General features: G+C 50.9%; 1 protein-coding gene across 8 annotated transcripts in view; it reads left to right on the forward strand.

Moving 5' to 3' along the window:
- SH3BP4 (SH3 domain binding protein 4) overlaps positions 1 to 24,344 on the forward strand; it is a 104,336-nt gene that overhangs the window by 19,131 nt on the left and 60,861 nt on the right. The window contains exon 1 of one of the 8 annotated variants that reach the window (XM_063645770.1): positions 8,315 to 8,336. The exons of the other annotated variants lie outside the window; for them this stretch is intronic. The gene's annotated coding sequence lies outside the window, so the exon portion shown is untranslated. Of the gene's footprint in view, positions 1 to 8,314; positions 8,337 to 24,344 lie in introns of those variants that run through there. 8 annotated transcript variants of the gene reach the window in all.

A 24,344-nucleotide genomic window follows, 5' to 3' on the forward strand; every position in this document is an offset into this window, starting at 1 on the left:
AAAAGCCTTTGTAGTCATTCCAAACATTACAGACACATAGAAAGTGAACAGTGAGTCACCCTCCTTTCCTGGAGCGCCTTCCCTCGGGGCGCCGGCCTTGCATTCCACCGCTAATTCCAGCTAATTGGGGTGCACTCTTCAGCTGACTTCTGTTGCGTAGGTTTCCATGTCTGTATTCCCAGATGGGATTTATGTGTCGTTTTATTTTTTGTTTGTTAGCGCTGGGGATCAGGATCACTTTTTGCCTCGTAAAAGCGATTGGAGAGAGGGTTGACTTTTTTTTTTTTAACTGCTTTAGAATTGTTCTGTGGGTTATCAGGCCCAAATTGAAAGAAGGTAGATGTGGTGATGGCTGCAGCGTGAGTTACCGGACACAAATTTCTTCAGAGACTGCATGAAGACAACAAAATAGGCCACTCAATATGGCCTTCCCCCACTGCCTTTAAAAAAATTCTAAAATTGTGGTAAAAGACATAATATAAATGTTACCATCTTAACCATCTGGAGCATACAGTTCAGTTGCCTTAGTGTTGTGCAGCAGAATCTTCACACCTTTTTCATCTTGCAGAATGAAAATTCTGTACCCGTTTCCTCCTCCCCCAGCTCCTGGCACCCACCATTCCACTTTCTGTTGCTATGAATTTGATTACTACAGGTACCTCGCATAGGTGGAATCATACAATATTTGTCTTTTTGTGATTGGCATATTTCACTTAGCATAGTGTCTTCAAGGTTCATCCATGCTGTGGCCTATGATGTTACAGTTGAAGGCTGCATAATATTCCATTATATGTATATGTTATATTTTGTTTATCCATTTATCTGTCCATGGACATTTGAGTTGCACCTCGTGGCTATTGCAAATAATGCTGCCGTGAACCTGGGTGTGCAGATATCTCTTCAAGACCCTGCTCTCAGCTCTTTTGGGTATATTCCCAGAGGTGGAATTGCTGGATTATATGGTAATTCTATTTTTAATTTTTTGAGGAACTTCCATATTGTTTTCCATAGCAGTCGCTCCATTTGGCATTTCCGTCGACAGCGTACAAGGGTTCCGGTTGCTTCACATCCTCACCAGCGTTTGTTATTTTCTGGTTTTTTGACAGTAGCCATCTCAACAGGTGTGTGGTGGTCTCTCACAGTGTTTTTGATTTGCATCTCTCTGATGACTCATGATGTTGGCCAGCTTCCCTTCTTTAAACTGCATTTATTAACTTAACTTTTCTGTGAAGTTTTCCTTTTTCTTTTTTCTTTTCTCTTTTTTTGAGACACAGTCTCGCTCTGTTGCTAGGCCAGAGTGCAGTGGCGTGATCTTGGCTGACTGCAACCCCCACCTCCCAGGTTCAAGCGATTCTCCTGCCTCAGTCTCCAGAGTAGCTGAGACTACAGGCATGTGCCACCACACCCAGCTAATTTTTGTATTTTTAGTAGAGACGGGGTTTCACCATGTTGGCCAGGATGGTCTCCATCTCTTGACCTCATGATCCACCCGTCTCAGCCTCCCAAAGTGCTGGGATTACAGGTGTGAGCCACTGTGCCCGGCCATTTTTGTTTTTTTTTTTTTTTTTTTTTTTTTGAGACAGTGTCTCAATCTGTCGCCCAGGCTGGAGGGCAGTGGCGGCATCTCGGCTTACTGCAACCTCTGCCTCCTGGGTTCAAGTGATTGTTGTGCCTCAGCCTCCTGAGTAGCTGGGGTTATAGGCACGCACCACCATGCCTGGCTAATTTTTGTATTTTTTTAGTAGAGACAGGGTTTTACCATGTGGCCAGGCTGGTCTCGGACTCCTGACCTCAGGTGATCCACCTGCCTCGGCCTCCCAAAGTGCTGGGAAGCATGGTGGCTCATGCCTGTTATCCCTTCAGTTTTTTTGTATTTTTGTTTTTTTTTTCTGTAGAGATGGAGGAGGGAGGAGGGAAGCTGAGGCAGGAGGATCACTTGAGCCCATCAGTCTGAGACCAGCATGGGCAACATAGTGAAACCCTGTCTCTACAAAAAAATACAAAAAATTAGCTGGGCATGGTGGCATGCACCTGTAGTCCCAGCTACTGGGGAGACTGAGGCAGGAGGATGGCTGAGCCCAGGAGGTCAAGCCTGCAGTGAACTGTGATCATGCCACTGCACTCCAGCCTGGATACAGAGCAAGACCTTGTTAAAAAAAAAAATTAAAGCCCAAGTGAATTGTTTTAGATAGTGTGTGTTTTCTTTCATTGCACGTTTGCTTGGGGAGCTTATTTCTGAACAGACTGCAGAGAGAAGTTCCTTCCGTGGAAAGTGGGAACAAGCCTTTTTCCCGGCTTCACTCTTCCAAAGCCACCTTTACCTTTGCAGATTGTTGAGAGTGAATGTAGTTGAAGTATGTTGTGTTGAAAAACACATGCAGAACACAGACATCACCACAGACCTGAGGGCTGAGACTCAAGCCTCCTGGTGACTCTAAAGTATGGCCAGCCGTTGTCCTTTTGTCTGTTGGTGAGTTACATGTGTATCATAGAAGATGTAGAAAATAGAGCCTCAGAAAGGAATTAAAAATCATCTATCTTCCCTAAACTCCATTACTGTGAGCTAAATCACAGAGACATTCTTTTTAGATGGGGTCATTCGTGTTCATATCTGCACCCTGCTTCTTTCACTGGGTGGTTTCACTGGCAGTGCTGACATCGCCCACACACCGTCCACCTGTGAGCCATCCCTGGCGGGAGGTGGAAGGCCATCTTCTGGGGAAATTATTTTCAGTGCTGTTTCGTGACCCCCTCACCGATGGAACACAGTGGTTCACCTACCCCTGTGCCCTCCTGGTTTTAACATTTCCCTTCCAATCTTCCTTGCTAAGATTGGCATCTTTGCAGCATTTCTAAGCAGTATGTACAGCCTCACTTTGCAGAAGTCATTCCAGTGCTCTGTCCTGAAATCAAGTCATCGAGGATTTGTTGACCACCTCTTATGTGGGAGGCACCAGTCCCAAAGCAGTTTGACTTTCTGAGGCAGTCTTATGCAATACGTAGCCCCCCCGAACTGACAGTACCTGCCCTTTCTCACTTAATTCAGTTGTAGGCTCCCAGAAGCCCTTCTATCTAAAGCCTGGATTTTTTATTTTTTATTTTTTTGAGACATGGTCTTGCTCTGTTGTCCAGGCTGGAGGGGAGGACACAAGGATGAGTGACTTCTGGGCTCAAGGGATCCTCCTGCCTCAGCCTCCTGAGTAGCTGGGCCCACAGGCATGTGCCACCACACCCAGCTAAGTTTTAAAACTGTTTTTGTAGAGGGTTTCCCTATGTCGCCCAGGCTAGTCTCAAACTCCTGGGGTCACGGGATCCTCCTGCCTCAGCTTCCCAAAGTGCCAGGACTATAGGTGTGAGCCACTGCCCCTGGCCAAGCCTGGATTTCTGGGAGGCTGTGAGGCTGCACTGCCAACACGAGCCAGTCTCCAAGTGCTCCGGGTCTAGTAAGTCAACAGGGGAGGCTTTCGGAACTCAGCAGCTCCTCACTGGCCCTGGGAAAACTCATTTAGCGATTTGCGAAGGACCTGGCGCAGTGGCTCACCCCTGTAATCCCAGCACTTTGGGAGGCCGAGGCAGGTGGATCACCTGAGGTCAGGAGTTCGAGACCAGCCTGGCCAACGTGGTGAAGCCCCATCTCTAATAAAAATAGAAAATTAGCCGAGCATGGTGGCGCACGCCTGTAATCCCAACTACTCAGGAGGTTGAAGCAGGAGAATCACTTGAATCCGGGAGTCTGGGGTTGCAGTGAGCCAAGACCACGCTATTGCACTCCAGCCTGGGCAAAGAGCGAAACTCTGTCTCAAAAAAAAAAAAAAAAAAAAAAGAGAGAGAGGTTTGTGAAGGTCATGAGCTCCACCCCATTTCACTGCTCCATAAAATGCTACGTTGGTGAAATGGGCGGGATGAGGTGCTCTGTAGACACGCAGCCCTGGAGCTAACAGGAGTATCCTGCATCCCACCACAGGATGTGCTGAGTCCACTTGGAAGCCTGGAAAAGGCCTCAGTGTTTAGCCCTTCAGTTTCTTGCCTTAGTGTTGGGCTGGCGCAGGCCTTCTGGTGCTCAGGGCCCCCGTTCCCTGGTCGCATTTTACAGTAACAAAGGCTTCATGCAGCCCGCGGCCCAGGGCGTTCACAAACTCTCTTAGCTCCGAAAAATCGAGGGGTTCCTTGCCAGCTTCTCTGGCTCCTCTCTGCCTCCTCTTTGTTCCCTGGCTGGTGTTGGGGTGCTTTCTGGCCAAGGGTGAGGGGAGGGGAAGGAATCTGAGCCAGTCAGTGTGCCCACACTGGGGGTGCTGCAGGTCGCGTTTCACCCTGGCACGCCCTGCCTGCCTGTGACATGTGGCGATTTGTGATGGGGATCATAATAGAACTTAGCCTGATTAGAGGCATGTGGGAAGCATGCCCAGCACACGTCTCAGTCCCGTCCCTCAGAGCAGGCCAAGCTCGGGCGGCAGGCAGCTGCCTTGCAATTCTCGGAGTTTCAGGAACTGGACAGGGGAAGGTTGGCTTGCGATGTATTTCCCTGGGTTCGTTTGGTGCCGGGATTGTGTATTTCTGGTGGAGATAGTTGTTGGAGAGCTCCTGGGGAGACAGGCATTTTGTGGTTGGTTGCAGTGTTATCCCACAGGGAACTGGTTTCTTGCCTCCAGGAAACGGTGGTAACATCGGGGACAGCAGCAGTCGCAGGATGGCAGACGTGTCACTGCTCTGGCTGGAGCTGCTGCTGTTCTCCCTTTCACTGGTGGAGAAGCCAGGCCTGGGGAGGTGCAGGCACTTGCTGAGGTCACAGCGGCCAGACTGGAGCTCAGAACTCTGTCTGCACCTAAGCACAGTGTCTTTTACCTCCAGCATCTGAGTCCCATCGTCTAAGGTGGCTTTAACCTCAGGATCGGGCCGAATTCTAGAATCCTACCTGCGAGGCAAGCACTGTAAGTGGCTTCATTTCATATATGGGGAAACTGAGGCACCAAGCATTTCGCTCAAGCTTTGAGGGTCAAAAATTGAACGAAACTTGTTTGAGGCTGGGCGCCGTGGTTCATGTCTGTAATCCCAGCACTTCAGGAGACTGAAACAGGAGGATTGCTTGAGTCCAGGAGTTCAAATCCAGCCAGAGCAGCATGGCGAAACCCCGTCTCTACAAAAAATACGAAAATTAGCTGGGCATGGTGGTGTGTGCCTGTAGACTCAGCTACCCGGGAGGCTGAGGTGGGAAGATCACCTGAGCCAAGGAGACTGGGGCTGCAGTGAGCTACAGTCATGCCATTGCACTCCAGCCTGGGCAACAGAGCAAGACCCTCTCTCTCAAAAAAAAAAAAAAAAAAAAAGTAGTTTGACCAGGAACATTCAACCTTAGCTTCCCCCTAACCTCTAGTGGCTTCACCGCTTCTCTGCTTAAAAGAAGCTATTTATTTTCTCCAGCCTCAGCTTCCTGTCTCGTCAGCCCCATAGAAACTGAGCTCTCCAAATTGAACGAGGACCCCAGAACACAGGAGTCTGTGCCGAATTTGGCGCCAGGGATGATGTGTGTGGTTGTATCTTCTAGGGACAGGGGCCCTGGCTTTCATCTAGTGACCCCTGTGGAGGACTCCTGCGGATTTCCCATCTACCCATGAAGAGTGGCTCCTGCGGGGTGGCCCAGGTTACCCCAGCAGCAGCCCACCTGGCCAGGTTTGAAGGGCTTGGGCAGGACAGGTGGTATCTGGGCCCTTCTCCTAGAAATTGCCTTTTTCTAAATGCAGGCCAGACTGTCACCTTTATTTATTTATTCATTCAGTCACTTAGATTTTAAACTTGTGTTGAGCTTATAGTCAGCTGGTAGTTCTGAGTAGCTAAGTTAGATCCTTATGGGGTGACAGGGCAGGTGTGTACCAGGTTAAGGTCTCTCTTGCATTTTATGGGTGGCTGCCTGCAGTTAAGCAGGGCTACTGTCTCTTGGCCCCGGGCTTCTTGTTTCATGATAAATACAGAAGCCGATGTTTACCCCCTTCTGGTAGCAGACATAGGGGCATCTCTGAGTAGAGAGCAAGCAGGGGCCTGCAGAAGGGGTTAAGAGGGGCTGGGCAGGTGACCAAGGTCACCATGGCAGGGATAAGTCACGCTGATGGCATCGTGTGGCGAGAAGGAAACTTGCCCCTGTGGTCTTCCTCTCAGTAACACACAACCCAGTCTAAGTGGGAGAAAAACATAAGACAAACCCTAGCCAAGGGGCGTCTTACAGAATACCTAACCAGGCCTCCTCTGTACTGTCAAGGTCACCCAAAACACACAATGTCTGGGGAGATGCCCTAGCCAAGAGGAGCTTAAAGAGACACGACACCTAATGTCATGTGGTGATCTGGATGGGATCCTGGAACAGAGAAAAGGACCTCAGGGACAAACATAGGAGACTTGGATGAAGGACAGGCTTTATTGTTTGATGATAGTGCACTGACATCCATTGTGACAAAGGTGCCGTCCTCCTGTAAGACATACACAGGGAAGCCGGGTGGTGGGAGGCCTGTGGGAATTCTGTATATTATCTCCATGACTTTTCTATGAATTTAAATCTATCCTAAAAGAAAAAGCTTATTTAAGAAAATAGGTAAGAGTGGTTAGGAAGGCTGGTCGGAGGCTGGGGTTCCAGGCCTGACCCTCCGCAGCCGTGTCTGCTTCAGGCAGGCAACACTGGGCACCCCCTGCCAGAGAGAAGCAAGGGTCCCCACTCCCTAGCCGGGAACTTCCCTTTCCTACAGACCCTCGCTTGGTGCGCCCTGGCAGGTGGGCCCAGGCCTCCCAGTTGGGCTGAGACCCATCTCTTTTCCCAACAGCACATCCTTTGTTCTCTCCAGGCCAGACGTGTAGAGGTGAGCCACCCTCCTGGCCAGCGAGGAGCTTCTAAACACAGAGGCAGATCAGCTTTTAGCCGAGTGAACTCGAGAACCAGAGCAGAGCTCCAGAGACAATGGTGCATTATTAAACTGCTCTGAAACTCAGAGCCCAGAGCACCCGGCTCTGGGGCGATTGGCAGGTGTTGGACCTGTGGCCGTGGCGCCAGCCCCCCTCATCCCATTAGCGACTTAGGGGTGAGTAGATGGAAAACAGGATGAGAGTGTCTCTCCCCCAGAGAGGGCTGGTTCAAGTATGAATATTCACAGCCACACTGAGGCACCTGCTCCTTAGATGTTTTTTTTGCTTATGCAGTTAGTGCACAGAGTGAGCCCTGCATTGAGAAAGACTCGCACGCGCATTTGCACACACGTGGGCACACACATATGCGCGCACACAGAGACCCTGAGACCCTGCACTAGAGTTTCTAGTCTTAAGCAAGAAGGGTGTCACCGAGGTTGTGTCCTGCAGCTGCTAGTGGCCAGTCTGTCCCACTTGGATGGTCTGTTTCTATTTTTTTTTATTTTTATTTTTTTTTGAGATGGAGTTTGGCTCTTGTTGGCCAGGCTGGAGTGCAGTGGCGCCATCTCTGCTCAGTGCAACCTCTGCCTCCTGGGTTTAAGCAATTCTCCTGCCTCAGCCTCCTGAGTAGCTGGGATTACAGGCATACGCTACCATGCCCAGCTAATTTTTGTATTTTTTAGTAGAGACGGGGTTTCACCATGTTGGCCAGGCTGGTCTCGAACTCCGGACCTCAGGTGATCTGCCTGCCTCAGCCTCCCAAAGTGCTGGGATTACAAGCGTGAGCCACTGTGCCTGGCAGTCTGTTTCTATTTTGGCATTTCCTCACTGCACCTGGAGACGAGCTTCATTCATTCATTCATCCATTCATTCATTCATTCATTCAACAAGTACCTGACAGCCTGTACAGCAGTGGTGCCAGGTGAGGAGCGTGGGTAAAAATGCAGGGTCCCCCTCACTGCAGTCACTGCAGGACCAGGTACTCTTTTCCTGCACCCCACAGTGCCCCAAGGCCCCACTGGTCATCTGTCCAGCACTCTGTGCTCGCTGACTGGTGTGGTGAACTCTCCGGCTGGGGTCTTTTCCTGCTGCAGGTGCCGCGTCTCTTTCTTAAGCCTGTGTAGAAAGTTCTTTTGTCCGGGTAACACTGGCATGATGGAATCAGTGCCAGAGCCAAACAGGATGTGGTTCTGGGCGACTCCCAACTTCCAGCAAATCCATGGTTGTTTTCAGTTGCCTTAAGAGGGACAACTGAAACAGACACAAGCACCCCAACAGTAGAGTGCTTCGAGGTCCTGGAGAGGAGCCCTGGCCCAGTGGAGAGAGACCGAGTGGTGCAGCAGCCGTGGCCTGCATTCGAAACTGAAGGGCGAGAGGCTGGTGAGCTCTGAGAGTCAGGCTGCAGCGCGGAGGAACAGGCTGAACCTCTGGAGGAGCGGCTCTACCTCCAGGTCAGGCTAGAGGCTTTGCATTTGGTTTGGCGAGGAGAGACAGCAGGATTTCTGGGTGCTGGACATGCTTCTGGGTCAGAGCTGGTGCGTTTCTTTGCAGGGCAAGGTGGACAGGAGGCGGGGATGCCGGGGAGGCATCTGCTGCATTCCTTGAGGTTTCACAGGGTGCAGAGCCCCTGTCCTCACTGTTCCGTGGGGTGCCAAGCTAGCAAGCCATGTGGTCCCTGAACTTTGAGTAGATACAGATAGTATTTGAAAATATTTGGGAATGTTTACACAATCACAAAAACAATGAACACTTGTGTAGCCACTACTCAGGCCAAGAAATGGAACTTAACTTTGAAATTCCCTTTGCCCCTCCCAATCCCACCTCCCAGCTCCCAGCTCCCGATCCTCTCCCCTCCCCACAAAATGTATTTATCGGATAAACCTGAAGCATTTAAGGGAGTCCCTGTCCTGAATTTCGCAGTTGTCATTCTCTGCTGTTTTCTATTTTATCCCATGGGGTTGTGTTTCTAAGCAACATCATTTGTTTTTGTTTTTTTTTATATACATGGAATCATGCAGTATCTTTTGTGGCTGGCAGACTCTGAGATGGCCTTCAGTGATCCACACCTCCTGGTGTTCACATCCTGTGAAGTCCCCTCCCTTTGGTGTGAGCCGAGCTGGCAACTTGCTTCTAACCAGCAGGATGCATCCAAGTTGATGCTGTGCATTCCTCTCGTGATTAGGTTATGTGGGCTTAGAACTTCTTCCTTGACAACAGATGGTCTCCCCTGCTGGCTGTGGTGGAGCAGGCTGCCATATAGAGAGGCCACGTGGCAAGGAACTGAGGGTTGGCCTCCCCCAGCAGCCAGCATGCAGTTGAGGCTTCAGTCCCATGGCCATGAGGAACTGGATGCTACAACAAGCAGGTGACCCTGGAGGACCCCTCCCCAGTCTAGCCTTGAGATGAGACCCCAGCCTGGGCCAAGACTTTGATGGCAGCTCTGTGAGAGGCCCTGAAGCAGAGAGTCTCTTCTTCACCAAGTTAAGCCACAGAAACTGTGCAATAATAGAAGCCTGTTGTTTGGGGCGATTTGTTACACAGCATTAGGTGGCTAATACAGAGTCTTGCAAGGGTTCCTTTTTTGGCTGAGCATTATGTTCTTGAGGTTCTTCTGTGTTGATATCTGTAGCTGTAGTTCATCTGTTTTCATTACTATGTGCCTTTCCCCTGTAAGTAGTCCCCCCTTATCTGCAGGGGGTACAAGGCCCCCAGAAGGTGCCTGAAACTTCAGATAGTACCAAATCCTATATATACTATATATTTTTCCCTGTGTATACATGCCTATAATAAAGTTTAGTTTGTAAATTAGGCACACTGAGAGATGAACAATAATGAATAATAAAATAGAACAATTATAGGACTGTATTGTAATAAAAGTTGTGTGAATGTGTTTTCTCCCAGCCCGAATATCTTATTGTACTGTAGCACCTGTTTTGGGACCACAGTTGGCCAGGGGTAACTGAAACCGTGGAAACTTGGGATGAAGGGGGACTGCTGTATGTTAATGCCTTGGCTTCATTATTCTTTCTGCTCCTGAAGGACAATAGGTTGCTTACAGCCTTTGCTATCAGAAACCACACTTGCTGTGAAGGTCTTTGTACATGACTTCCAGCTCAGCGTGCAAATGTTTATCTAGGGAGTGCGGCTGGGCCTTGGCTGCCAATCCAGCTCCACTTCCCACAGCAGCCTTCAGGTTCGCCCAGGCTCCTCCACATGCTCCCCTCCCTCAATATTGTCCGCCTTTTTTTCACTTGGGGGGCTGGTCTGATGGGTGTGAGATGGTATCTGAGTGTTTTTATGTTCTGCCAGAAGCTAATGTTTACTGACCATTCTGATTTCCTCCCGTGCGGAAATCCTTTTTGTGGTTTTTGCCCGTTTTTCTTATGGAATTGTAGGAGTGCTTTTTGTTTTTGTTTTTTTGAGACAGGGTCTCACCGTGTCGCCCAGGCTGGAGTGCAGTGGCGCGCAAGCTCTGCCCACTGCAACCTCCGCCTCCTGGGTAGCTGGGATTACAGCCTTGTGCCACCATGCCTGGCTAATTGTAGGAATGCTTTGGATTTTCTGGAAAATAAGCCTCTCTTAGTTATGAGCATTGCAGATACTGCATCCCAGTTTGTCCTTTGCCCTCATGGGCTTTTAAAATCAAATGAGGCACAATTCTGAATTTTTCTGTCCCGGGGGGATAATTTGCAGAATTGCACTTTTGCGGCATTCCCGGTCCTGGCCTGTGTGTCCTGGTCTCTGGGTCGTGGACTGGTGCCTGTGGACTCGAGCCCTGTTTATCGCTCTTGCTTGATGCTGCCTTCCTGAGGTGGAGACTGCTGGGCTCTGTTCCCGTCTGTGGTGGCTCACCCTCCAGTCTGGGAGTGCTTTCCTGTTCAGATAGCTCATTCCAACCTCTTAGTCACTTTGGAGAGCCTCGTTCAGTGGGTCAGCACGGGACCTGGAGCCCAGGGACCCCTCACAGCCAGGCCAGCGCGCACTTGGAATCTGCAGTTTGTCTTAGGCTCCCTGAAGGTGACTGCTTGACCGCAGAGGAATGCACGGGTCTGGGGAGAATTTGCCCAGTGTGTTTAGAAGGAATGCATTCCTGGAGAAAGTTAAAATTAGAAAAAGCTGCTACATTTCCTGCCATTCAGTCGCAGTTGGCTGGTGTTTGTTTGCACAAGGATTCTTTGGTAACAATCTGTAGTCGGTTTCTGGTGGAATGTGAGGTGAAGTCACGATTTTCGGGATGGAGGTGAGTGGTTTCCACGGGGATCTTTGTTGTGGGAGTCACTGCTTTGTTTTCCGAGTTGTTGCAGAATCACACCGGAGTGGAAAAATATTATTGAAACAACCCCTTGCTGATAGTTAGCAAGAAGATTATTTTATCTATTCTAGAAAACAGCTCTTTAGTGGGAAGCAAGTATCGTGGAGCGCATCTCTTCGTAAGCTCGGCTGCTGTCTTCCCGTCCCCGCCTCCTTCCTGGGCGGCCACCTCTGATGTCGCCTCCTGAGGCTGGGCTTTTTGGGAAACCCCCTCTGACTGACACAGGCAGTGGGGTCCAGGTCGAGCAAATACAAATGCAGAATACCCAGGTCCATTTGAATATCTGGGGTAATGTACACTAAAACATTATTAGTTGTACACCTGAAAATTAGATGTAACCGGCTGTTCTGGGTTTTGTCCAGAGACCTCTCCCGGCCCAGCTACACTTTGAAGCCCCCTCTGTCCTGGTCTCTGGTGGTGCCTGGGCCTCTCCCAGCTGAGAGGGGCATCACTGGCACCAGGCGGGCTATTGGCACCAGTGGGCACACCTGTGGCTTTGCAGGGTTTTGTCCACTTCTGTGTTGGCGTCCTCCTGCTGGTGCTGGGCTGGGGTCGTGTGCCCATTTTACGGAGACGGAATGGAGAGGCCGGAGGGTTACCAGCCTGTCCAGCAGTGTGCAGCTCGTAAATGGAACTCTTGGTCTGTAGGTTTCAAAGCCCAGCAGCTGGAAGGCATGGGAGAAATGAAACCATCGTCTTCCCCAGAGAGCAGAAAAGATGGTCAGAAACTCACGCACAGGGAGGAAGTGCTGTGGGGCTGAGAGTCTGGGTGGCAGGGGGCTATCCCCGAAACCTGGGAACACGGGCTGTGGGGAAGCCTCATTGTGGGCCTTGAGGGAGATGCAGTTTTTGCACAGGCAGGGAGGGGACCAAGGAGGCAATTCCCTAGTCACAGGGGCAGTGGGCAAATGGGAGGAGGTGGGATGTGTATAGGGGAGTTTGAGGGTGGGGCCGCTGACCTGGCTGGAGTAACCAGTGGATGCCATGGAGTCTGTCCATGGGGGGTAGGGCAAACTGCAGAGAACCCCAAAATGGGGCAGGGAAGCCTGGCTCCAAGGGAGAAAGGGGCAGGAAGGAGCAGGGCACCCTGTGCTCTTGAGCCGGGGGTAATACAATGATGGTGAGGTAGTGGGGCTGTAAATTTGGTGGAGAGATGCAGCTGAGACCGGCGGGGAGGCAGTGGATCAGTGGACCCGAGACCAAACTGCCGATCACAGGTGCTTGGGAAGCTTCCTTTTCTGTTCAGGCAGCAGGTGCTATTGATGCAGCTGCTGCTGAGCACTAGTGCAGGCCTAGGGGCTGGGGATACAGAAGCGAGCAGGACAGGTGGGGGTTCCTGCCCGCAGGCCATACAGGCCAACTTGCCAAACACCCGGATGCCAATTCCCCAGGGCACTCCACACAGCCCGTTCAAGGTGCTTCTTGTTCTTGTCCACAGATTTGTGCTTGAGAGGCTCTGAGTTCCCGTCTGTCCACCTGCATTGGCATATGGGTACTCTATAAATCATCCATCCATTCAAACATTGACTGCACTTGCTATATTCCAGGTGGTTCCCGGTGAACAGGACAAAGTCCTTGCGTTCATGGAGCCTGTTCTGGTGGGAGAAAAAGGAGAGAAGTAAATGATAGATAAAAGAATGTCAAGAGCGGTGGATGAGACCCGGGGAGGGAGTGGGCAGCAATGGAGTGCTTGTGTTTTTGATACGGTGTGTGGTCGGCTGAGTAATCCCCTCCACAAAAAACATATTTCTATCGTAATGCTCAGAACCTGTAGGTGTTACCTTATTTGGCAAAAGGGACTTTGCAGGTGTGATTCATTGAAGGCTGTTGAGATGGTGAGATACCCTGGATTACCCAGATAGACCCTAAATGTTATCACGAGTCTTTTAAGAGGGAGGCAGAGCTCTGACCGCAGCGGGAGGCCTTGGAATGGTGGGAACAGAGACTGGAGTCTTGAGCTTTGAAGATGGAGGAGGGGCCCTGAGCCAGGAATCCAGGCAGCCACGGGATGCAGGAAAGGGCAGGGCCACGGAAGCAGCTTGCCCCCTCAGAGCCTCCAGAAGGCACTGGCCCTGACGTCAGCCCAGTGGGCCTGGTTTCAGATTTCCTGCCTCCAGAGCTGTTGGAGAGTCAATGTGTGTTTTAAGCCACTAAGTTTGTGGTAATTTGTTACAACATCGATAGGTAAGTCATGCAGGGTTCTGCGGCTTTGAGGGAGTTACGTTTGAGCAGAGCCCTCTGAGGTTGGGGCTGGGCTTCCCTGCTGACATGTGGGCTGGGGCCACAGAGCCTGAACCAGGATCCAGGCCTGGCTATGGGTCAGGAATCCCTGCTCTGGCAGTTGTCCTCAGCCTGGAAGTGACCCACAGCGCATATACATGTGTATGAGGTTTTTTTTTTTTTTTTGATGCGGGGCAAGGTCTCATTCCGTCTCCAGGCTGGAGTGCAGTGGTGCAATCATGGCTCACTGCAGCCTCGACCTCTGGGCTCAAGTGATCCTCCCACCCCAGCCTCCTGAGTAGCTGGGACCACAGGCGCACATCACCGTGCCTGGCTGATTTTTTTTTTTTTTAACTTTTTGTAGAGACGAAGTCTTGCCGTGTTGCACGGGCTGGTCTCAAACTCCTGGGCTCAAGCAATCCCTCTGCTTTGGCTGTCCAAGGTGTTGAAATTACAGGCATGAACCACTAAGCCCTGTCCTTTTAAATGTAAAAATGTCAGATGAGGAATCAATGCCCTTTGCTGAGTATAAGTGTATCTTATTAACGGAAGAAAATATTTGCTTGGCTTTCTAAATTGGAAATTTCTAACAATCCGTAACAGCCCACTGGCTTTGACCAGAACCGACCGAGTGCTCAGTTACATCACTCAGCTGAGTGCCTGTGTCATGGACAGAAAACCCAGTGGTCCAGCACCATTTACCATCTGTCCTGGTTTACAACCCCTGAAAGCAGAGCCTGAGACAAGGACTTGGGTGCTGGTGTTTTTGGGGAGATGACTGGTTGCAGCAGTCCATCCAAGCAGAAGAGAGTGAGAAGAGGGAAGAGGAACAGCAAATCAGGCGTCAGCTACTGAGCTAGTGGCCACTGTTAACCAACTATTAGGGCTCCATCATGCTGGAGGTGCATTTGAGGAGCCATGACACTGTGCCCTAGAATTGTCTTTCTGGAGGCCAGGAGGCAGGGGCGTCGACCCCCAGGGCAGCCCCGGGGGCTATGTCTCTGCAGCGCATTCTCCATCCTGCAGGCTGACCCGGGCTTGGGCTGTGGTGTGCTGGGATGGCGGAGCACCTGCAGATCACACCCCCCATTTGGAGAATATCTTGACAGCGCAGCAACAGAGTAATGAGTGTACAAAGATCTACTATAGCTGGCCTTCCACTTTCACGAAGTCCTCACTTTGTGGCTGTCCCCTAGGAGTCATAAGAAAGGCACATAGTTTAGCTCCATCCACCAAGACTTGAGTCATCTGCCAACGTCTGCCTTAATGACTTCACAAACAGTCATTGTGGCGGAAGATGTTTAGAAGAATATGGGAGAAAGTCAAAAGTGTGCGTGAATGAAGGGGAATGAAGTGGGAAAACGCATCACACCTGCACACACATTTTTGACACTTGTGCACAAGCATTTTTGACCCTCTGTGCACAGGTATCTTTGACTCTTGTGCATAAGCATTTTTGACCCAGTGTACACAGTCATTTTTCACTCTCTGCACGCAGGTGTTTTTGACCCTCTGTGTGGAGGCATTATGACTCTCTGCGCACAGGTATTTTTGACCCTCTGTGCACAGATATTTTTGACCCTCTGCGCACAGGTGTTTTGACTCTCTGTTTGTAGCATCCTCCCTTGATGTATGTTCAGGTGAACCAGCCCTCGATGCACACCTATGAGCTCAGGGACCGTGTGCAGGTGAACCAGCCTGTGACACACGCCTACAAGCTCAAAGAGGACGGTGCAGGTGAACGAGCCCTTGATATACATCTATGAGCTCAGGGTCCATGTGCAGGTGAACCAGCCCTTGGTATACACCTATGAGAACAGGGTCCATGTGCAGGTGAACCAGCCCTCGACACACACCTATGAGCACAGAGACCACGGTGCAGGTGAACCAGCCCTTGATATACACGTATGAGAACAGGGACCATATGCAGGTGAACCAGCCCTTGATATACACCTGTGAGCTCAGGGTCCATGTGCAGGTGAAGCAGCCCTCGACGCACACCTGTAAGCACAGAGACCACGGTGCAGGCGTTATCTCTCTTATTCTTGAGGAGGCCCAGTCATTCCCTCCCTACCCTGAGTTAAGGAGGAAGGATAAGACTTAACTGTGGTCCCAGCATTTAGTGGCAGAGCCAGGATTTGAGTCCATATTCAAATAAGGTCCAAGTCTTCAACACACTGATGTTTCCCAGATATTTTCAGCCTCCTAAAGGTCTATTAGGGGGACATAAACTCTTTCAAGACTCCATCACAGACAGTCTGATTCAGGCAGGAATGTTAACTTCTACTTTTAAAGACTTGTGATTTTAGAACCTGCCATGGGAAAAGGGAATGCAGGATTGGAGCCTGGTCTGGAATCTTACACCCTCACTTATCCAAGTCCTGTCTTACTGCAGCCTGTGTGGTCTTGGGATTGTTCTGTCTGTGTTTGTCATTACTCTCCATATCAAGGCTGCTGGCTTTGGGTTAGGATCCCAGCTTTCCACTTCCTGATCTCGGGTGAGTCTTTGAAACCTGGTCAGCCTCAGTTCTCTTATCTGCTAAATGATGGCATGATGATACCTGTCTGGCCTACCTCATAGGGTTGTGAAAAGCAACCGAGAGGCCAGATAGGAAAGTGTGTTATCAACTAGGATACATTATGCTAATGATTTTATTTATTTTTTTTGTGATGAAGTTTCACTCTTGTTGCCCAGGCTGGAGTGCAATGGCGCAATCTTGGCTCACTGCAACTTCAGCCTCCCAAGTAGCTGGGATTACAGGCATGTGCCTCCATGCCCGGCTAATTTTTTGTATTTAGTAGAGATGGGGTTTCACCATGTTGGTCAGGCTGGTCTCTAACTCCTGACCTCAAGGGATCCACCCGTCTTGGCCTCCCGAAGTGCTGGGATTATAGGCATGAGCCACCCCACCCGGCCTGCTGATGGTTTTCAGAGGCAGCATCAACATCAGCTGGGAGCATGTTAGAAATGCACATTCTCAGGCCCACCCCAGACCTACAGAATTAGAAACTGAGGGTTGTTGGGCCCAGCAACCTGTGTTGTAATCAGCCTTCCAGGTAATTCCAGTGAATGCTGGTGTTTGAGAACTACTGTCTTAGTCACAGAATTTCACAGGTGTTGTATGCAATTTCTACTATGTATTTGGCACTCAGTGTCTGGTATGTTTCAAAGAAAAAAAAAAGACAGGGTCCCTGCCCTCAACATGGTCTACAGGCTGGAAGAAAAATTAAAACAAGAGAAACCCACGTGAACTGGACGTATGCTAGAGCCCCGCGTTACAGTTGAGGAAAAGGAGGCCCAGGAAAGATAAATCATTTAGCAAAGGTCGTGGAGCTGGTGTGAGAAACGTGAACCCACATGTTTGACTCATGACAATCTCCAGACCCTTCATTCCCCAGGCCGCCTCCCTGCAACATGGGTGGCTCATGGTGTCCCCCTACTTATTCATGGGAGAGAGTTCCGAGGTCAGAATCAAAGCCTAGGACGCCTTCCTTGAGATGCTCTCCTTGGCTAGCTTTTAGGTGGTGATTGTCAAAACCTTGGATTAAAACCTTCACCCCCCAATAGCCCCAGTAGAGCCCAGAATGATGAACTAGATCAGCTTGTGAGGCTCCAGAAGTGATTGGTCAGTGAGTTGAAAAAGTCAAAGTCTAGAAGAATCATTAAAAATACAAGGAAAAGCCGAGCGCGGTGGCTCACGCTTGTAATCCCAGCACTTTGGGAGGCCGAGGCGGGCGGATCACGAGGTCAGCAGATCGAGACCACGGTGAAACCCCGTCTCTACTAAAAATACAAAAAAATTAGCCGGGCGTGGTGGCGGGCGCCTGTAGTCCCAGCTACTCGGAGAGGCTGAGGCAGGAGAATGGCGTGAACCCGGGAGGCGGAGCTTGCAGTGAGCCGAGATTGCGCCACTGCACTCCAGCCTGGGCGACAGAGTGAGACTCCGTCTCAAAAAAAAAAAAAAAAAAAAAATACAAGGAAAAGCCAAGTGTGCGTGGGTCTTCCAGTCTTTCTGTTGGGTGCAGGTCTTTTCTGAGTGTGGGTTTGGCCATGGTGTCTCCTGTGTGACCCACATGCATGATGACGTCATTGATTTCCTGTCCAAGATGGCGCCATGACACAGGGACACTGGTGAAGCCATCCATGCCCAGAGTTCTCCTAGAGTTGACTCATTTTCCTCAGGTGTTGAATGTCATTTAGCTTGCCAGCCACATTTTTTTTGAGTCAGAGTCTCACTCTGTCACCCAGGCTGGAGTGCAGTGGTATAATCCCGGCTCACCGCATCTTTCGCCTCCCGGGTTCAAGCAGTTCTCCTGCCTCAGCCTCCCAAGTAGCTGGGACTACAGGCGCCTGCCACCTCGCCCGGCGAATTTTTTGTATTTTTAGTAGAGATGGGGTTTCACTGTGTTAGCCGGGATAGTCTCCATCTCCTGACCTCATGATCCGCCCACCTCGACCTCCCAAAGTGCTGGGATTACAGGCGTGAGCCACCACGCCCAGCCCGCCAGCCACATTTTTAAGTGATTCATCTTTAGCGAGTCTTTCTGAAACATTCCACTTGAATTGCCATGGGAGCTGCCCTTGTCTCACCCCTGGCCATCAGTTTATGTAGCAATTAAATACGTAAAATTTCCACAACAAGGACCCCAGCTCCAGCCAGGGGAGCGGAGCCCAAAGGGGAATGAGAAAGTGGTCTTCCCGCCACACAGGTGTAGTGGGCCCTGTGTCTCATTGTCCTCCTGTCTTCACACTCAAGGGCAGGGGGCCTCCGCCTCCTCCACTGCCCTGCCAGGGAGGAAGGGTGTTCAGAGAAGGCAGCTACTTGGTGCTGCGCGGGTGCCAGGAGGAGCTCACGGTGTGTGGGGGGGATGCATGAACAGGTGAACAAAGCCGTTGCGGGTGCTGGGTAGGTGGTTGTCTCAACGCCCCTCCGTTTTTATGCTTAGTATTCATTCTAGGTTTAACACAGGAGAGAGGAAGGTTATATCCCATTCCTTATCACATTCTCTGTAAAACTGGAAATTTTATGTAATTATAGGAAAGGTAAGTGAAGCAGTTCTGTGTTCTGCATAAGAAAATGTAACGTCCATCAGGTGAGATTTCAGGCCCTCTCACTTGGCTGCTTCATCCATCCGTTGCCCAAATACGTTGTCAGTGTGTAAGTTTTAATAGTGTTGATTTTGATAGCATGAAGTAGAAAAGCTTTTGTCCGTCTATCAGAGTGTCGCTTTCTCAGTTCTGTAAATTGGTTGTCTCGGAGTGGAATGATCTGCCCTCATAGAGAATGAAAAACCTGGGGTTGGGTCCATGGCCAGGCCATGAAGCCCCTGTGTAGTCTTGGATGTGCCGTGCATGAGGACTGATTGTGCAAACCCAAAGCTGGAGGAGGATGGCGTCACTGTGCTGCCACAGCGGGGCCAGAGATGCCTCCCCTCTTTTTGAGGTTGGAGCCAGCTCTAGAAAGAAACCTTGAAATGGATGTTGGGCCCGTTCCCGTCTCCCTTTCTGACCACACCTACGTCTGCTTTTCTTTCCTTCCCTCTTGCCATCTCCTCCCCTAGCTGGTCTCTTGGCAAACACTCCTGGCATGCAGCCATGTACCCGGGTGAATGCCCACTTCCGTTTGGCCTGAGCCTACCTCCCGCCTGGCCCTTTGCCCACTGTGTAAGTGGGAAGGGTAGAGAACGGGGGGTTTGGCACGCTTTTCTCTGTAAAAAGCCAGAGAGTAAATATTTTCCGCCTCGTGGGCCATAAGGTCTGTGTCACAGCTACACTGTTTTGGTTGCACAGAAGAGCTATTGATAAACGGGTGGGGCTGGGCTCTGTGCAACTTAGGTAAGGACACTGCGACTTAAATTTCGTATCATTTTCATGTCATGAAATATTACTCTTTTTATTCTCCCCCCAACTGTTTAAAAATAGAAAGACATTCTTTGTTCGTGGGCCATACAAAGATAGGTGGCCAGGTTGGATTTGGCCCACAGGCTGTAGTTTGCCTCTGGTTTGGACAAGAATTTTCAGGGTGAACACCCCTCATCCAAAAATTTGAAATCCAAAATGCTGCAAACTGAAACTTTTTCAGCACCGACGTGATGCCACAAGTGGAAAATTTCACACCTAATCTCATATGACAGGTTGCAGTCAAAACTCCAGAACAAAATTATTTAAAGTGTTATGTAAAATCACCTTTGGACTATGTGTATAAGGTACGGATGAAACATGAATGAATTTAGTGTTTAGACTTGGTTCCCATCTGCAAGATATCTCATTGTGTATATGCAGATGTTCCAAAATCTGAAATGCAAAGCACTTCTGGTCCTAGGGATTTTGGATAAATGGTATTCAGTGTGTATTTAGTTCTACTTTGTAGTTTGGTTCTACTGACTGGCTCTGATGTATGGTGGTGGGTGAGGATGGAGCGACCCCAGTCATCCAGCTGTTGGGGGTGCAGGATGTAGAGGCTTCTCTGGCTGACGGCTCCATTGATGTCCGCTGTGGAGGCTTGGAAATCTAAGAAATAGGCTTACACGTTTTCCAGTTTACTCAACACCAGCCTAACATTGCTTCACCTTAACCCTTCAAGAATGTGTCCCATAACTGGTGGGTTGGACTTTTGGGCCCATACCTGAAGTTGTTGGAACGAAATTAGTTTTGGGTGTTCCTGCGTGTTCCCCGTGAACTCATGCGGGTCTGGCCCTGAAAGACTCAGCTCTGCAGCATGGACCAGCTCTTGGTGTGGTCAGCACAGGCCGGCCTGTAGGTTGAGTTGGGTGAAGAGTTCACGGAGCATTTTCAAATCTGTCACTCCCTCAGCAACCTCTGAGATAGGCAGAGCCGTGAGAATTCCTTTTCTCAATTTGCAGATGGAGACTCTGAGGTCTGATGAATTACTTTGACGGGGCTGTTGTTAATGAACCCCAAATTGCTGGGTGGTTTGCACAGTGCAGAGGGATTGTCTTACAGGTCAGGAGGCTGGAAGTCCAAGTTGAGTATCAGCAGGGCCGGTTCCTTCTGAGGCTGAGGGAGAATCAGTTCCAGGCCTTCTCCCTTAGCATCTGGGGGTTTGCAGGTAGTTGTTGGCTTGTAGAAGCCTCACCCCCCATGTTAGTCATCCTGTCACCTGTCCCTCCCTGTGTGCATGTCTGTTGAAACTCCCCCCCTTTTATAAAGTCACTGGGTCATATTGGATTGGGGCCCACCCTGGTGATCTCACTTTAGCTTGATTGCACCTTGAACACTCTGTCTCCAAATAAGATCACTTTCTGAGGTACTGGGGATGCATGCAAATTTGGGGGGACACAATTCCATCTATACCATTTGGGAAATTGTGTGAATAGCTGTCTTGGTGACTGTCCTGGAATGAGGATTTAGGACACGGTGGTCATCTCTGTGTATGAATATAGCTTCCTGTCTGGATGTGGTGGGGTGAGGACCATGAGCCTCATATCATTTATCCCCTCGCCCTCCCAGACCCACTGAGGTGGGATGAACTCTCTGCAGATTTGTCATCAGCTAAGACTGTCAACCATTGTTAAAACAGCTACTCAGATGGACAGAGCGACATAATGCCCTTCTCTCTGCACCGTGGGAGAACACTTGTGTTTTGGCTGCTGAAGGCAACAGAATCTTGTCTTCTTGGCATTGTGGTTTTTGGAGATTTGCCCCAAATCATGGTTAATGACAACATTGATGTTTCTTGAAAGAACTGGAGAATAAGACATCCTCTAGACTTTATGCTAATTCCACCCACCCACACTAAACCGCGTGGTTTTCTTGGGGCCCCTGGAGACTGACGGGTCCACACTGGTGTCTGGTGGTGCCCACAGGAGAACAGTGCTTCATTGAAAGATCGTGCCCCCCTCTTCTCAGCAAGGCAGTCCTTGTCCAGAGACCTTGGGCCTCTGGAGAGGTTGATCAGGAGTTGGGGAGGTAGAAAGGGGCCAGCGGTCCTGTTCACTGAATCCATCCACTGGGACCTCCCGGACATGACAGTTTGAGCCAGATTCTCTCCTCCCTCCACTCCAGCACTGAGGGGCTAGCGGTGCCACATGTGCACCTGTCTCTGCCCAGGGTCCAGTTCTGGCATCTCTGAGCCCCCTGTCAGGGCAGCTGGGTCCTCCCATACTTAGGCATGAGGTATGAGTTTACCCAATCATCCCCCTGTCCAGGGAGCCTGCCGGGCTCAGCTTCAGGACCACAAGGCTGTTAAGTAAAGACACTGCCTAAAGAACCTGCCAGAAGGAAAGCTCCAGAGGGCTTGCAGGGCCCTTATCCAAAAATGCGAAGAGAATCAGCGCCGAAAGCCACAGGGACGGAGGGGGTTGTCAGCGCAGCCTCTCTTTAAATACAGAAAGGAGCACGGCAGCTTTTTGGAGTTGGGGCGAGGTGGCATCTGGAGTTATCCAGCAAAGATTTATTTTGTGCCTTGGGGGGCGGGAGCTGGGCAGCCTGGGGAGGGCTGGGCAGCAGCGAGGATGACGAGGCTGAGGCCCTGGGCCACATGCAGGTCTTTTTCTTCTGGGCGGCTGGAGGGCAGCTCTCCAGGCAGCTCTGTGGCCTCGGTAGCCCCCATGAGCGAGTGGAGTGGAGTGAGCTGGGGGAGGAGTGTCACAAGGAGGAAGGCATTGTGGGCCCCTGGAGATCAATGCGTTCCTGCCGTGTGGCTCTGGGTCTGGAGCCCCTGGAGATGGACGTGTTCCTGCCGTGTGGCTCTGGGTCTGGAGCCCCTGGAGATGGACACGTTCCTGCCGTGTGGCTCTGCGTCTGGAGCCCCTGGAGATGGACGCGTTCCTGCCATGTGGCTCTGCGTCTGGAGCCCCTGGAGATGGACGCGTTCCTGCCGCGTGGCTCTGGGTCTGGAGCCCCTGGAGATGGACACGTTCCTGCCGCGTGGCTCTGGGTCTGGAGCCCCTGGAGATGGACACGTTCCTGCCGCGTGGCTCTGGGTCTGGAGCACCTGGAGATGGACGCGTTCCTGCCGTGTGACTCTGGGTCTGGAGCACCTGGAGATGGACGCGTTCCTGCTGTGTGACTCTGGGTCTGGGCAGCACCTGGCAGCCTTTGGGGTAGGCCTTGCCCACAGCCTGGGAGGCGGGGGAGCTCCTGTGAAGGGAGCTGGGTCCTTCTGGGGAGTGCCCAGTGGGGCTTGTTGTCCCTGCCTTGGGCTTGTCTCAGGAAGTGCCCTGGGCAGAGTGAGGAGGCTGAGATGAGCCCTGGGGGTCGGTTTCTCGAAGCCCCCGTCAGAGTTGATGTTCGGGCCACACGTTCTCTTGGGGTGATCCGTTCTGTGTCACTGCACCCGCCCTCCCCTCATTTCCTCACTGGCCCAGTAGTAACTGCGGACACTGGAGGCGGGTCCCTACTGAGGCAGTTCCCATCTGTCCTTTATGACAGCCTGCAATGGACCCGCCTGATGAAGGGGCCCAGCAGTGCCGGTGCCTGCCTAGAATTCAGGATGGAGATTCTGAGTACCCTGACCACGGCATAGGGGCTTGGGGTACAAAGGAAAGTAGAGGCACTAGGTTCTCAGAGATGCTGGTGCAGTGGCTTTTAGAATCAGAAGAAAAAATGGGAAATGCATGCTCACGGTAGAGGAAATGGGAGAAGTTGTGGAAGTCTGAAAAAGGCAGGGACATATACCATGAAGCCAGCCTCATTCGTAGTTTCACTTCCCCCAGGTTTTTTTCAGTGCCCTTTTCTTTTAAGATGATGAGATTTTCAACTGTTCTGTCTTGACATGACTCTTTGGAGAACGAGTACTTTGAGAGAGATTCCGAAGAGCTCTGAGCAACATGGTAGACCCATTTCAAAGGAGGGGGATGGACGGATGGCGGCGTCCTGCCTTCTCTGCCGAGAACAGGGCCGCCTTGTGATTCCTGTCCTGAAAATCAGCCTGGGTGCAGGTGGCTGCGCGGGAGCCATGGTGGCACCTGCAGTCCCACCTGTCTCTTCCCACCGTTTGTTTTTGTCTTCTCTGGTTTCAGATCTTTTGTGTTTGTGCATATATTTTGTCACATTGTTGCGGCCTTTTTTGTAGCGTTCATTGATTCTTTTCATTTTGCCTGTGTGATTTTGCACATCGCTTGTACCCTTAGAAGGTCCATGTCTACGTAGAGATCAACTATACAACCAGATTTTCTATTACCTATTGGGCGGTTTCCTTTCCTCCCTCCCTATCCCCCTCCACACCCTTCTATTGATCTGGAATTCATTTTGTCTTTGGGTGTGAGTTGAAGCCCTGAAGGGGGTGGTGGGATCTGTGCTCTGAACACCAGCCAGTTGTCCCAGCATCACAGGGAATGATTCTTTCCTTCTTGGGTGATTGTGGTGCTCCTTTTAATTGCATGTTAAATATTTACATGGATGGAGGTCTGTTCTGGGCTGTCTGCCTTCTGCGGAGGATGAGTGGCCATGATTTAGGGAAGGTGTCCAGAAGGAAGTTCCCACTCCTTTTTTCACAGTCTGATGAGGTCCTGGATTCCTCTGAAGGCCCGGGGGCCCACTCTGTTATTCCTGTGGAGAAAGTCAGCCTGAGGGGGAGGGCATCATGGTGGCACCTGCAGTTCCGTCTGTCGCATCGACGTTGGCTGGTTCTGCTCTCAAAAGCGCCGGCTCTATGGTGATGTCAGCGCCGTGTGACTTGAGGAGGAGACCCCACTGCTGCGGTGTGTCTGGGGTTCATCTTCAGGGTGCAGCTGATAAGATGCTTCTGTTGCGCTCACAATGCCAGTCATTGCAGCAGAAGTAATGGCAGGTGACGGGAGACTCAGTGTTGGGGTGAGAAAAGGCACAATAAGCTATTGTCACAGGCGAGGCTCCCTGTGAAGCGGACCGTGACGCAGAGGCCACTGGGCGGGACGTTTAGGTTTGCTGGCGAGTGCAGCAGCAGGGAAAGAGGACAGTGAGGCTGGGACGCAGCTTCCATGC

This window comes from Symphalangus syndactylus, chromosome 8 (assembly GCF_028878055.3).
Source record: "Symphalangus syndactylus isolate Jambi chromosome 8, NHGRI_mSymSyn1-v2.1_pri, whole genome shotgun sequence".
NCBI lineage: Eukaryota > Metazoa > Chordata > Mammalia > Primates > Hylobatidae > Symphalangus > Symphalangus syndactylus.